This window comes from Rhipicephalus microplus, chromosome 3 (assembly GCF_043290135.1).
Source record: "Rhipicephalus microplus isolate Deutch F79 chromosome 3, USDA_Rmic, whole genome shotgun sequence".
Lineage (NCBI taxonomy): Eukaryota > Metazoa > Arthropoda > Arachnida > Ixodida > Ixodidae > Rhipicephalus > Rhipicephalus microplus.
Genome location: NC_134702.1, coordinates 124,579,535 through 124,596,045, shown reverse-complemented (window position 1 = coordinate 124,596,045; position 16,511 = coordinate 124,579,535). Strand labels below are relative to the sequence as shown.

The 16,511-nt window shown below is 44.1% G+C and overlaps 1 long non-coding RNA gene across 3 annotated transcripts in view; it reads left to right on the top strand.

Annotated features, from left to right (window-relative positions):
• LOC142803910 (uncharacterized) overlaps positions 1–16,511 on the top strand; it is a 51,349-nt gene that overhangs the window by 16,323 nt on the left and 18,515 nt on the right. The gene's annotated exons all lie outside the window — the stretch shown is intronic.

Below are 16,511 nucleotides of genomic sequence, written 5' to 3'. Positions count from 1 at the left end.
GTTTGTATGGAGTATAACTATCCCCGACATAGAGAAAAGTATTTTAGTATATGTATTCTGGAATACTTTTTTGTCTTTTTGCAAATGTATCTCTGAAATATCCTGTCACATGAATTACAAATTTATCTCAGTATCTGTATTTTATGCTTCCAAACCACACATTTCGATATCTGCATTCCAGAATACTTTTTTGGGCATCTCTGCCCAGCCCTGAGCACACATCCACATGGCCTACAACGAGCTGCCAAATTAGACGTAACTTTAGCATCTGATAGCATTAGCCCATGCTCTCTTAAGCACACGTTTATGTAATGCCCCATTTCACCTAAATATTCGCAGCTGCAAGACAGTGGAATCCCATAAACCACGCCAGTAGTGCAAGGAGCATATCTGTGGACATGACTGGAGACACATTTGTTCCCTTTTTCTGGCTGCTGACACAATGCTCTATCCACCAAAGTACACACATTATGCACTTTATTACGTGCTGAGAATGACATGTTTATGCAATAACGAGCACCAACATTTTTCAAACCATGTGCTATCCTGTGTATGTATGGGATAACTGCCTGCCTCTTTTTCTTGCTAATTTCTAGTGCACTAGAATCACAATGATAAAACTTCTCGATCTTTGAAATAAGTTTTTCCGACAAGGAGCAAATCACGTCACCCGGAAAGCCAGAATTTGCAAGGCGAGCAACTTGTGCATCAAATGCATGCGCCATAAGGTGCTCGCGTAACTTCTGAAGAGCGGCACCCAGCACAGTTGACGCAATGGCTCCCTGTATGGTTTTGAGTGGCCAGAATTAAAATTTAGAATTGGCTTTATGAATCTAGGTTGGTATCGCTATATATGTGATCTTTTACGAAAGCCTGTCTTAAATCGAGAAACTGTAGCTCATCAATTTTTTGAAAGTCCAAAATGAAACGCTGACATTTCGCTTTCCCTAACATCTTTCTTTATATTAGCAACCAGTAAAGAGCAATTGTTAATGTCCAGTAGAACTAGGAAGTCATGGACATATCAAACAGCGTGTGATGATAACCAATTCAAATGCTTTTGCAGCTCCCCTTCTACATACCCAAGAAAAATATAACTAATTACAGGTATATTCATGATTCAATGCAGATACCAGATTTGTGGACAAAATTATTTCCCTTCCAAGACACAACAGTAGAATTTAGGTGGCCTGCATGAGCTCTAAAAACGACGCAATAGAGATGCCACACTGGCACTGAAACAACAACTCATCATTATCTTCTCTTATGCACTGCTTTATACACTTCAAATCTTCACATTGGGGCAAACAATAATATAAATCTTTTACGTCTATACCAAATACATTACGTTACAAAGAAGGTTGTTCACTTAGTGATAAGATGATAGATTCCGAGTTGGAAATTCTTGGCGAATCACAAGTTTTCAAACCCTCCAAAATTTCTTTGAAGATACTCTGAAACATTTATTTACCAAGTGTCTTTTTCTGAAACAACAGCTCTTAGTGGCAACGTGAATCTTCACTGAAATAAAAACTGATAGTTTTTGCCTTTTTGCTTTTTTCACACTTGCCGCTACATGTTCCTGATTAAGCGTTAGTAACAGGGCATAAACTTATTCGTTCAGTCACCCGCTTTGTGCATCAACACTTTTTTTTATTAATATATACCCTAAAGGCCCATTCAGGCATTACGCAGGGGGTTTTAGTTATACAATAAATTTGCAAATCAGAACATTGCCATTATAAAATTAAAGTGGTCAACAATGTAAAATACAGTTCCATAATCAAAAATGCAAAAGGAAAAAAAAATTGTGGCAGGAATGAAAACTCAATAAGAGAGACACAGCTATAGTGCAAAAATATATATATATATACAGAAAATTGCCATGAAAAAAATTGCCCCCTATCTGCATATTTGACCAAAAATGTCGTCGAAAGACTATTGTATTTCGCCTGAAAAGAGTGAATAGACAGAAATATTTATTTGATGTTTTGCACGAGAAAACTGGTGAATGGGATCCTGGAGGTGTTGCGTGAGACATGAGTGCCATCTGGCGGTAATTTCAGAAAACGAAAGGATGGCCTTTGTTATAGCGAGCACGCAGCACGCAGCATGCGTGCAATCTTGGAGGCCATATTTTGTAGATTTCAAGACAGGTAGCAGCACAGTATCGTCTTAGCCAAGCGTAGGAGACTCGCCTTTCCATGCGAAGCGTCGCATTGTCAGCTGCAGTGCTTAGAATTACTTATTTATACTGTGAGCGCCCGCATGCGCACTATAGCGTAGCGGCCTATCTAATCGGCAGCGCCACCTGCGGCGCCTTTACTCAGATAAACTCCAAGCCCAAGCGAGGGCCGGGGACACTTGTTATCAATCTCGCTCCCGCCTCCGGGGCGGTCGGCACGTTTTCATGTTCGAATAAAGCGCATTCTTCTCGTTCACAACGCCTCTCAGCCTTCATGCCTAGCCCGCCCAGCCCTCACAACTGGCGCAGTCGACTCCGAACCATGCCTGGAACGTCGCCTTTTGCCCGCCTCGTGAAGTGATCCGCCGGACTAGCCGCGCGGCGCTCCGTCCTGTGTTTACCGTCCGCCGCCCGATACGCCTTTCGGCCGCTTCGTCCGAGTCATTTCGTGCCTTTGCCTTTTGTTTCGCCGACCGTCGTGCTGACGCCCACCCGCCCGATGAAGTAGCTCGCCTGCAGAGCCGAACCAACTTGACCTGCCCGCCTTTTTCGACTCTCGTGAGTCTTGTGCTCCTTCTGCTAATTTCTTGTGAACGCCATGCCGCTTGTGAACTGGAACGAGGCTACGCCTGAGGACCTCGCCGGCTTTACAGCAGACTTCCTCCGTGAAGAGTTGGTTCGCCGAAACCTGGACGCTACGGGGCCGAAGGAAGAAGTGATCAATCGTCTCCTCGCCGATATAGCCCAAAACCGCTCAATGACGCCTTTGTCGCCTTCCCCAGATTCCTCAGCGTCCAGCCAGCGCCCGAACACTACGCCGCTTCCTTCGAGCTTCGATGCAGCCCAAAGTACCGAGTTGCTGACGGGTTTACTTCAACAGCTCCTTCAAGTGTCACAACGCGCTGCAGCGCCAGTTCAGGTCACGACCCTTCCAGACCTGTCCGCATCGCTTCCTACATTTAATGGAGACGGCAGCATTTCAGCGTCCCACTGGATTGAAGAGTTGGAACGAACTCGAAACCTAGCTTCGTGGGAGCCTTCAACCGTACTCGCCGTCGCTCTGGGAAAGCTCCGTGGAGCAGCCGCGGATTGGAAAGCAGTCATTGGCCGTCAGTGTCCCACCTGGGACGCCTTCAGGCAAGCTTTCTTGGATCAATTCAGCGCCAAGCAAACCTTACTACAGTGGCAACAAGCTGTTACTTGTCGCGTGCAAGCGCACGGAGAGAACCTGGTCCACTATTCTTTGGCGAAGTTGAAGCTCATTTCGGGATGCCCAGTCACTCTTACCGACACTCAGCGCATAGAGTACGCCCTTCAGGGCATTTCCGACGAGAACCTGGCCACTACTATAGCAGCACAACGGCCAGAAACCGTCGCCGCCTATATGGACATCGTAACGCAGCTTGACCAAACATTGAGCCACTTGTCTCGTCGACTCCCACGCCCAGGGTATTCAAGCACCAAACTAGTAATGCCAAGCCCACAGGTGCCCCACCACAGTGAAGAGGGCACGAATGTTCAGGCGGTACCAGACAAAACAAGACAGCCGCAGCGAATCGCAGCCCTACCACCAGACCAACAAGAGGCTCGGTACCTGACCATCTCTACGAGGCACGGCGCTCCTGCCTACCGTTCTGGCCAGAACTTGGCCGAAGCCGTGTGTTTTCAATGCCGCCAAAAAGGACATCTAGCTTCAAAGTGCCCATCCAGAGCTACTGCCACACAGTCTACAACGCATCCTTCGCCAGCTCTTCACAGCACACTTTCCGAGACCCTTGATGGATCGCTGGTCCAATGCGCCCTTGTAAACGCCACAATTGCTGGAAGCGGCCAAGTGGACGCATTTCCAGACAGTGGTTCCAAGGTGACACTTGTTTCTCGTCACCTTGTCAGATCTTTGCCCCTCCTGCCCTGGACCAGACCCCCTCTAGTTGTCGTTGGAGGAACGACAGTGGCTCCTGCTGGTGCTATCTGCTTGAAGATCTCTGTGGGACCCATCACCGGTTTGGTGGAAGCCGCCGTCCTCGATAACAATGCCATGCCACTTATATTGGGGGAAGACTGGTTTGCTGCCAGTCACGCACAGTTGGTGTTCCAGCCACCCATGCCAACTGAAATTCGTCATCCCACCACAGGAACAAGTGTGCGGTGCTATGAGCGACTGTTGCCCAGGATGTCGAACGCTGTTATGATCCAGGGGTCATCCTTCAATTACCATGTATCTGGACACCACAGCTCAGCAGGCCTCCAGCGAATGCCACTCCCAGGCCCAGATGAACCCCCGTGGTTAGCACTATCTTGTCAATATGAGGTTTCAAACACCAACGGCCCGTCTTCTGAATGCAGGCGAGGTGCTTCTTCAACAATAGAGGTTTGCATTGACCCATCCTTGCCTGCCGCTCAGGTTGGTAGCCATTTGCCAGCACATCAACAACGGGAAATCACGAGCATTCTTTCGAAGCACGCTGAAGTATTCGCTCGTGAAGAGGATGACTTAGGTCTGTACGAGGGTGTTGAACACTCAATCGACCTTCTTCCCGATGCTGTGCCATACAGTCGATCCCCTTACCGTTACTCTGCTGCAGACCGTCGTTTTCTTGAGGCTCAAATAAGCACACTCCTTCGGCAAGGCATCATTCTACCAGCCTTAGGACCTTGGGCATTCCCCGCAGTGGTTGTCAGCCGAGGTAGCAAGAAGCGCCTTTGTGTTAACTATGTGCCCCTAAACAAGATGACTGTGAACGTCGTGCAACCACTTCCACATGCGGATGACATCATGGATGACATTGCTGGGTCACAGTACTTCGCCTGCCTTGACCTAAAGTTTGCTTACTGGCAAGTTCGCGTTCGTAAGGAAGACCAGGCAAAAACTGCTTTTGTGACCCACTATGGCACCTTTATGTGGCCCGCATGCCATTTGGGCTGAAGAACGCACCTGCCACTTTCCAGCGAGCCATGCAGTCAATTTTTGCTAACCTGCAGCCCCATTGCCCAAAGTGCGGTGTGCGGGTGTACTTGGATGATGTTCTGGTTTTTGCGCCAACTTTTGACGAGTTTGCAAGGTTACTCGACGAAGTACTGGGTGCACTCCTTGCCAGTGGATTCAAAGTTTCACTTGACAAGTGTAAGTTTGCTTTGAAGTCTATCAGGTTTCTCGGATTCATTTTGAGCAGGGACGGCAAGCAGCCTGACCCTGCCAAAGTCGAAGCCATCATGAAAATCCCACAGCCTGCAAACAGCAAAGCAGTTTTGTCATGGCTCCAGACAGCAAACTTCTATCGCCGATTTGTGAAGAATTTCTCTCGGATAGCAGCACCGTTGCAGAGTCTCATACGGTCTGAGGAGTTTGCCTGGACCAGCGACTGCAATGAAGCCTTTCAGCGAATTCGCACAGCATTAACAGAGGCACCTGTACTGGGCCATTTTGATCCAGACGCCCAAACCACAGTCACAACAGATGCCTCAGGAACCGCAATTGGTGCTGTGCTCTCTCAGAAACAGTGTGGAAAAGAAACTGTGATCGAATATGCGAGTCGTGCACTCACGGCCGCAGAGAAGAAGTTGCATAGCAACGTTTGGGAGTGTATTGGTGTCCACTGGGCGGTTACGATCAAGTTCCGACACTACTTGCTCGGCAAGAAATTTTGCCTGTTGACTGACAACTGGACCGTTGCATGCTTAACAGCCAACATCAGGCCTTCACGTCGTTTTACGACCATGTTGATGGATCTTACAGAGTTCGACTTCACTGTGCAGCACCATCCAGGCCGTCAAAACGTGGTTGCTGACATGCTGTCACGATTATCTGCAGCAGTCCTCCATCAGACACAGTCTCTCGCAGCTATGCAAGCAGAAGACAAAGAGTGCCAGGACCTTCGTCGCTCTCTGTCATCTTCAGAATCGTGGGACCATGACCTTGCCATAATTGATGACATCCTGTACCATAGTGACGCGACTTCAGGTTCTCAAGCTATTGTAGTGCCAGCAAAGATGCGCCAGGCTGTCCTGGAGGTTGTTCATGACGGTGGAGGCCACATGGATGTAACCCGGACACTGACCAAAGTGAGAGAACGTTACTGGTGGCCAAACCTTACGTCTTCAGTGACCCACTACGTCACAGCATGCCAGATCTGCCAAAGCAACAACCGCCCAATATCTAAAAGTGTTGGCAAAATGGGTCTCATGCCAGTGTCGGATGTTCCTTTTGCCTTAATTGCCATTGATCACATCACAATGCCGGCTGCTTCAGGAAAGAAGTACATTTTGAATGTCATTGACTTTGCCACGCGTTTCATTGTCCCAGCGGCTGTAACTTCAACATCAGCTAAGGAAGTTATAGCACATTTACAGTCGGTGTTCTTCCGCTTTGGTTGTCCTGATGACTGCATGTCTGACCATGGAGCAGCCTTTGAATCTCACCAGTTTAAGCACTTCATGCACATGCACGGTGCTGAGATTCATTATTCAGTGGCATACCGCGCAGCCAGCAATGGTCTTGTAGAGAGAAGCAATGGGACTTTAGTCTCCGTTCTTCGTAAGCTGTGTCCAACGGACCAGACCTCCTGGGCAAGCAAACTCGAAGAAGCTGCTTTTGCCATCAACACAAGCTATAGCGCCAGCAGCTGTTTCTCTCCATTTGAACTACTGTATGGATACGTCCCCAAGCTCCCATATCAACGCCACCGTCCCGCCACAGCCAGGACCCTACAAGACCGTCTCCTAATGCTGTCTCAGAACCGGGCCGTAGCAGCAAGTAATACCGAGGAAGCACAAGGGAAACGGAAGACAGCATATGATCAGTCCCATCGAGACCACTCCTTCCAAGTCGGCCAGTTCGTCTGGGTGCGCCGCCAAGAGCCTGTAGCAGATGGAACTGGAAAGTTGGCACCCAAATTCAAGGGAATATACCAAATCACCAACCAGAAAACACCCGTTACGTTTGTCGTTAGCCGCGTAACTGGTCAAGGTCCTCGTGATCGACTCCAAGACAGGATAGTGCACGTCTCTCAACTCAAGCACTACGTGCCACCTTATGTCGAGCCTTACATTGTGAAAACCCAAGAGTGGCCTTTGTGTGACTTATCTGGCTCTCCCAGTGTTGGCAATGAGTTATCTCAACCACCAGTTTCCCTTGGCCCTGCAGTTTTGCCTCCAGCGGTACCCTCCTCGCGACCTCACCGCCAAAAGCGCCCACCCGAGCGCTTGAAGGACTATTCTCTCTCGCAGTGAAGCCACCAAGTAGTGCTCCTTTCCTAGACCAATGGGACTTGGTCAGACAAGGAGGGGCCGGATGTGAGCGCCCGCATGCGCACTATAGCGTAGCGGCCTATCTAATCGGCAGCGCCACCTGCGGCGCCTTTACTCAGATAAACTCCAAGCCCAAGCGAGGGCCGGGGACACTTGTTATCAATCTCGCTCCCGCCTCCGGGGCGGTCGGCACGTTTTCATGTTCGAATAAAGCGCATTCTTCTCGTTCACAACGCCTCTCAGCCTTCATGCCTAGCCCGCCCAGCCCTCACAATACCTTTTATAATATAAATAAACACAGTGCACAATATTGACGTGTTGATATTGTGCCTCAAATATGCTCAATATTTGCTTTTTATTGACAATCGTACAAGTATGAACGCAGAAACTTGAGCAATACTGGTGGATGCTGTAGGTGTGGTCGTACTTGAGCCTTTTTGCTGACAGACAGACCAAAATTTTTTCGTTGGAGTATCCCAAGCAAGACTATCATCTTTAAGAAGAAATATATTTACAATGAAAGAAGAGTAAAAATAAGCACATACATGCACTTACAAACTCACACAGATAGGTAAGTCATATGTCCAAGAAAATATTGAATTGGTTTACAAAGACGGCATGATCAATGAATCAAGCGATGTCGCCAGGCAGTGTGTTCCAGTGATGTGTGCTTCGAAGTAATGTGAGTGTTGATACATAATTGTGCGTACCAAAAAAGGCTGTATTTTGAATTGGTTGTCAATATGTTTCAAAATATTATGAAATGAGTTTGTGCAAGCTTTACGAAGGCAAATTTACTACGATGAAATCCATGAAAATGCAACAACAGCGACGACAGTCTGCGTGTTTCAAGAAGGGGTAATGAAAGTGAGTGTGTAATATCTGTAGTGCTGCAGTTGTGAGAATACTACTTGGTGATAAATCCTCCTGCTTCATTTTGTATTGATTCTAGTTAATCGATGAGATATGATTGATGTGGGTTCCAGATGATGGATGCATATTCTATTTTTTCAACGGACAAGTGTAGTGTACGCTAGCATTTTAGAGGTATAGTTCACCAAGTAAAGGTTTCTTTGAATAAATCCAAGTGCTTTTGACACCTCACTAGTTATGATATCAATGCACTTATTCCAAGGCAGGTCAGAAGATAAATGAATTCCAAGATATTTAAATAGGGATACTTTTTCAATGGGGAGAGCTTGAATTTCATATTGACTCATTTCTGTTTTATGTGCTCTTGTAAACGTCATGGCCTTTGTTTTGGAAGTGTTAATTTGCCATGGTGACACTGAAATGTGAGTTTGTTAGGGTCCAACTATAATGACTCGTTAGCTTGGGTACTGTCAATTTTTCTATAAATGATGTAGTTGTATGTAAATAATTTGATAGTAGATGACAAACCATGTCCAATGTCGATGTAAATGAGAAACAAAACTGGTCCCATGATTGATCCCTGGGGAACACCAGACTTTGCATGTGAAAGTGAAGATGCATGTCCATCCACATAAATTGATTGGCTGGAGTTGCTCAGAAAATGATTTATTCAGCTTTTTTCCAAACCAGTGGCTACCTTATCATTATACATAGAGCCATCTAGAGTTGAAAAGAAGCCTTCTTTGTCAACAACCAAAACATGCAACTTAGCTTCCAGATGCGTCTCAGACAGCATGAACACCATTGTGAGGAGTGACCAGGCTATGTACAACAAAGGCAAGCTGAAAAAGCCAGTAGGCTTTTTTTGTGAAGCTAAGTTGCATGTTTTGGTTACCTTCATGCTACCTTCATATACGTACTCTTCTATGAACATAATGATAAAAAATACTCATGGATTTAATAACACCGTATCAAGGAAATGAAATGAGAAGAGAGTGTGCTACTCTTGAAATATCTGCAATAAGTGCATAGCGGAGGACGTTTGCAGCTGCATCACCAATAATAATAATAATAGCAATAATATTATACAAGGCAAGACATAGCCCAGCAAACCTCTTGTGATGGCAGTTCTAACATAAGCACCGAACTAAAAGGCCTTCAAGCCAAGCTGAATTTGTGGCCACGACAAATATGCACAAATTTACCGATGTGAGAAATGCTGTGCTTGGAAAGTCAGATATGATATGTGATATGTAGAAGGAACATACATCAAAATAGTGCATGTACCAACATGGAAGCTAAGGAATGCTTTAGTCAATGGGAAGAATAAGCTGCCGAGCGAACTTTCTGTAGTCTTTTTTACACTAGTCTGCCCCGAGTGTGACAACATATCAGTCTATGAGACCTGTGATTTCAATGAAAGAGTTAAACAACACAACAGTTCAAAATGAAGTCACCAAATCATGGGTGGCCTTGGATGCCCTCGCTGAACATGCGGAATATACAGGCTTTCAAATTGACTGGTCAAGCAACCGTGTTCTGGTCGAAGAAAACAAGCTTGCATCATGCCAGCACCTGGAATCCCTGCACATTCACACAGCTGCACATATACTCAATAAGATTTATGGAACGCTGACCATATACTTTTGGTGCTTACAACACGCACCTAGTCATACTTAAATACGATGTACCTTTCTTATGGCTGTGATTCAGAACAATATCAGGTGCCCAAACATCAGTAAACTTTGTGTTATTTTGGTCGGTGTATCCTTTTGTTTGTACACTAAGAAGAAACAGTTATGCATTGCCTTTTTTTTAGGCCTTTTCTAGCTGTTCACTGTAGTTACAGTCGAAGGAGTGACTTTTTGAGCATTGATCAAGGGTAATGCTTATTTTTGTGATGGTGGCACAGACTGCCGCCAGTTTCCATGAATTAGCCAGGTTTTACCAAAGTTCCTACAGTTTTCCAGCAAGGCCCCAATTCCCCGACTTTCCCAGGTTGGTAGACACCCTGCACAAACAAAGATAGATGGCAGTTAACTCGCGTCCTGTTCCCTGTCTTATGCAAGTGTCATTCTGCACTTTATTACCTTAGAAGTACTTGCTGCTAGGTAGGTTGGTATAACATTATTAGGGAAAATTCTAGACGATGCAAATGTGTGGTGCAGTGTAAATATTTTCTGTAGTTGAGCTGCGACCGATGCTCTTTTTCTGTGCTTTTTCATTTTTCCAGTGGTGTTTAGGCATCTATAATTTTCCCCCTTAGCTTAATTACCTCCCTGAAGCTATGCATCATCTTGCCCATTAACAACCATTGTTAAACTATTGTATGTGGCATTGTTGATGCAAAATGACCTTAGAGTATATGCTAAAGCTCCTGCAGGATCACCGGCTGAATGTGACAACCAGTTCACCATTTATAGGACCCGAAGTATTGACATTTTCAATATATCTGTTCGCACAGTGCTTCATTGGAGTCATGCAAGCTTAAAATATGGTGCTCCCACAGAGAAACTTTTCTTCCTGTGCTGTGACCAACGAAAAAACTATGTAGACAATAATGAAAAGAGATCACAACTAGGCTTAGCTGTGTGATGTCTGTCTCAATAAAAATGTAATAAATTAATGCAAGTGTGCTTATATCACCATGGTGTTGCCAGTTTATTACTACATTTGATATGAATCTCTGCTCGCTCCACCTTGGTGTTCCTAAGGGCGTACACAGTCTTACCTCTGAGACAGCATTGCCAGAACTAATTTCACTGTCACAATCTTCTACAGGTGTGCAACAAGCATGCGCCAGTGCAGAGAACACAAGAGAAGTGGTCACTGCTTGCATGTTCAAGGTCGTATGCACGCACACCGGACTATGATTTTGCAGTGTCTTACATTTTGAGTGGAGTATACATCGTGACGGCGGAAGCCATCTCTGTGGTCACCAGCTAGACTGTCACAATGTGCATATTGTTGCTTCAGACAACTGTTTAGGACAAAAAAAGGGCACCGTAGAAAAAAATATTTTTAGGCTAATGTAAGGGCTTGTGGTGAGGAGACTCTCAAAAGGTATATGGTGTGTCATCTTGCAATAGAGAAGCAACATTTATACCTAGTTTATGTTAGTAGGAGTCTGTTAAACATTGGCCATACAAGCTTGTGGCTAGAGAAGGATGATGTCCAGAAGATGCCCTCCTGAAATGTTAACCTGCATCGTCCTCCCTGGCCCTTCTTGGTGCACTGGAATTTTTGCCCTATAGGTACTAATTCCTTCAGTGGGTACTCTTGAAGGGCTTTTGAATAAGCTCACTCTTACCACCTGCTTTACCCAAAGGCAAATCCTACTGTTGGAACTTGTTTGCTTGGCAGAAATTAACAGGAAAAGAAGCTTCACTCGTTACACAAATAAAGCAACAGCATTGCAAGATTACTATGATGTTATGTACACAGACCTCCCACATACAACTCACTAAAATGTCACCAATTACCTCTATGGTGAGCCTGATTATGCCTTAAGACAGCATGTAAGTTTCTTGATCCTATACTTTTTAATCAGTACATGAACCTTGAAAAAACAAGATTGTCACGTGGAGTGCACAAAACCAGTGCTTATGAAGTGCAATGATGCCATCGGAAGCATCAGCAAAAGTAAATTCACCCTGCTGGAAAGCAAATTGTGCGTGAAGCCTGTAAATGTACTGTTAACAAAATCTTCTCGACAACTTCATTACTTCCGCTTCTGTAATTTTCATTATCCTGTCTTTTCATACCTTGCTGTCAACTTAAAAATTATTGACCTATGAGGTGTTACTCATATGACCATGCTCATTTAACATATCTGCAAGCCTCAGAGCTGATATAATAAAATTGAAGACTTTAATAAATTAATGCTCTCTGCTACTCACCCCTTCAAAAAAAAGTTTTAGCATCCCCTTCAAACCTGTTTTTTTAAAGACTCAACAGGCACAGTGACCTGACTCATGAAAGGCATATCCGGAGCTTGTGGTGCAACTAAAATCTTTTTGGAGCAGCATAAAAGCTGCCTGAAGCTTTTAAGCTAGAGCTGTTGCACCGCATGTTACAGGGAACTAGTTCATGAACATGTGCATGCATGTTCACTTGGACTTTTGCTAAACATAAACGTAGGCTTTTTGCTTTTTTGCAGACATCCCCAATTTATATAAAGCTACCTAGCGCTTTCCGGGAATTCACATAGCATTTGTAAATGACTCTGGCTTTCAACGATAGTTAAACTACAATATTGAATCACGGACTGGTAAGACTATTTATGCATTGTATTTACTTTTCAAAAAAAAAAAAGTGATTATATAAATGCTTTTATTAGTACAACCTAATCGTTCAATCTGTGGAGAAGTGGTTGCTGTCATCGTTTATGTACAGAATTGTTAGGTCCCTGATTAATGAGCACTTCATAAAAAAAAGATTTTGTAACTGGTCCTTACTGCCAAAAATTTATTATGGCTCGACAAAATTTAGAGTTATGGGGGAGTAAGTAGTTACACTTGGCAAACTGTTTGACATGTACAGTCGTCGAGGTCGAGAAGCCCAGCCGAGACATACCGGAATAGTGGAACACCATGCTTTCTAGGAGAAGTAAAAGTGATTGTACAGCATGCGGTACTGCTGATAAAATTTGCCCACTGTGTGAACTTAAAACTTAACCACCTTGTATGTAATATTTTGAAAGTAAACTGTAACAAATAGGACCACAATTAAAAAAAAATAACTAAGTGGTCAGTTCTATATGCAGGTACTAAATTACTGTATTTTAATACAGTAAAGCAACACTGTTGTCCAAGCACAACTAGCTCATTATTACTTTTATCTGACAGCAACCACTACAGTTAGAAACTATTTGGCTGAAGTCACGTAGTAACTTTTGTAGTATAAGCGGGTTCAGATTGTTAAGAAAGTTGGTGCGCAGCGGCTTTTTCAACTACATTGCACGTTCATGTCCACTGTGATAACATCTTCAAATCGCAGGGGTAACGTATGGATTTTAAGCGTATGCCATATACTTGCTCTCCGAGAGAACACAACAACGAAGAGTGCACGCATGCTTGACACAAATAATGAAATTTATAAAAAAGATGTAGCAGGTTTTCTCTCTTGGTGCAGATCCCTGCAGGCACTTACCTAATTCCCACCCCATTTTGCCAACAAGCAGCCCATGTAAAACGTTCGAACATGCGCTATTATGTCGGGTCATAACCAGTTTCCTCTAACCACCTTGCACTTAGTTCTGGCACGACATACGTTTCAAAGATCTATTTTTTGCAAACTGTGTGAGTAATTGTAGACCATTCTTCAATAGTTATTTTTGTGTTTACTCGATAGGAAAACATGAGCTACAAATTTTCTAAGTTTCTAAAGTATGAATGGTAATTGAATTGTGAATGGTGATCTAGCCCAAGCCTTAGCATATATTTCCTTTATAATCATTTTCAATTTGAGGCATGGCACAAATTTTGAAGTATGACAGAAGCCTCTCATATGCATGTTTCGTTTATTTGAAGGTGCCATTTAACAATCTTGAATTAATCCTGCAATGAACTAACATCTGAATGCCTTGCGAATTGCCTGCCACAAAATATATTTTACTGGGTAAATTGTTCTGTGCTTGTTACACAAGCTGAAGATGATGACGATACTGACTGCCGCATCGTCACTGATGAGGCAGAGGATAGCGCGTGTACAATTTAGGTGCACACACGAGGCCCAATGTCAGTGCTACATTTCCAATTTAAACACGAGCGCGCGCAATATGTATGCTTTACCGCAATACACAGCGTGCACTTCACCGCAAGGCACGAGTGCCTTGCGGCACTGTTTAATTTTAAGAAGACGCTTAAGGTGACAATTTTGAGCGAATATTTATAGTGCTCCCAGCACATCTTCAACTTTATTTCTTTTTTTTCTTTGTATACACCCACAAGAAAAGACATAGCTTAGAACACCGATTATCGTAATCGGCGACAACATATTTAAGCCACTTGGAAAATAACGTCGTGTGAACGCCTGGTAATATTCCATCGCTTCCAACTTGTGCATTTCGTATCTGTCTCACGCAGTTACGCAAGAAGAAGCTTCAATGAAAGTTTTGGCGCAAGCATACACTTCACCGAAGCGACACATCGATCCTTACGCTAAACACGCACTTACCAGACATACACGTACGGCATACATCCACAAATAGCATAACACACGGTGTTCATGATCGGGCAAGTTGTTACCACATTGTTTATAGACAGTATTACAGAACGAGACCACGTATCCATGCGCAGAGGCGGTTCTCGCGAATGCATAAGGCTCCCGGCCAAGCAAAGACAACGGATAAATAACCACCGCACGGTAAAGATCCTCACAAGTTAGTGAGGAACCTTATACCTTTCGTTCCCATCACCTAAACGTCCCCAAAAAAATGTCCAACACGGCGATTCTGTCGCCGTCTATTCATACGTTTTCAGCCAAGTCAAGCCGGTTTTAAGCGGCTATTGGGTGAACTGAATGCTTTTGCCTCGAAAAGGTTCGTGCCACCCCGTGGCAGCAGACGCGGCCGGTCGAATTGCCTACTTGAACAGCGCAAACGCTTGTTTGAACATAACTGCTAACGTTCGAGCACATTTTATTCAGATTGTTTCCATCATGTGTAACTTTCCAGGTATTCTTGTTACTCAGAGTTTTATTGCCATCGGCTCGCTTTGGCGTTTAACTTCGCTAAGTACTTCAGATGTTAGAGGTATTTTCGCTATGTGAAGCGTATTATTAGTTTTTGTTGCACAAAAACACTTTAATGTTATACATACTGCACGGTATCTAAGCATGTGTTGCAGCCAAAATGTAAGACTGGGCAGCATATCTATCTGGGAACTCAACACGCACAGCCACTGAACAGCCTACGCTGCATCGGGAAGGAGTTATGCTTTCTCATCGTGACAGCGTGATGGAAACAAGTGGCCCTAATTTACCAGTATGCAATGGTCATTGAGTGAAGGTAACAGGGTCACTTTATTCGAAATTTCCCAGCCAATTTTGCGGCTATGACAAATGTGTTTGAAAAAAAAATTGTGCTGATTAAATGCAATGAAAACAGTGAACTGCTTGAATATTTTGGTGAAAAAAGTTTTTGGTCACGTGGTTGCCTTTCAAACTTTCCAGAATGTTATTTGAGTGTTGTTTGTGAAAAAAAAATATTTTACAAGTACCGCTCCTTTTTTTATACCAAGTTTGGTACATGTTAAGTGAAGGGGCTTATGTAAGGTGTGTGAAACTCGGTAATACTAATACAATTTATCGGCCATATACGTCTGCAAGAATCTAGCCAAATTGTGTTATGTTCGCATTTTCTCATTGCGATACTGCACTTTGTATGAATATGTAAGCTGTGACTACTTACTTCACAGAAAAAATATTTTGATGAAAAATTATTTTAAGACATCTTAAGCTGTTAAGCTCAACGAGAAAAGATCACTCATTTAACAGAATCGTCATTTTTGTCCGTATTGAGACGCAATTAGCACCATGTGGTGCTCCAATGAAAAATCACCTTTTACCTAAATTGAAAGCAAATAAACAGTTCTTTGTATGCGACAAGTTTCATCGTTACAATTTCTATTTCAAGGAATAAAATACTTTTTGAATTTTTCCATCAGCGGCAATGGGGAACTTCGAGGCGTTGGCTGCCGTATGACCAAATGGCAAATAGGGAACTTGGAACTTCAAAAATCATTTAGGGGCAAAGCTCTTGAGGCCGTGGATCGCTCCCTCCACGGTAGTCGTACAAGTATTGCATAGCCACTTAATGAGTTGCACAATAGATAGCGTTAGTGGTTTTCACAGCACATACACGGACAAAATGATGATTCGTGGGGCGAATCGTTCGTCCGTACATTTGTACTTTCGTCCGTTCGTCTGTGCATTCATCCGTCCGGGCTTTCGTGTGTCCGTGAGTCCGTCCGTCTTGCTGTCCGTCCATACTGGCGTCTGACAGTCTGTCCATCCGTTTGTGCGTCTGGACGGACGAACGCTACGCCCCACTCATCATCATTCACTCTGTGGGTATGCTGTGATCTTTTTCTGAAAACATAAATTGCTGTGACAAAATTTGGCACATGAAAAGAACTGTTTATTTGCTTTCGATTTAGGTACAATGTCTATTTTAGTTCAACCACCATATGGTGCAAGTTGCGTC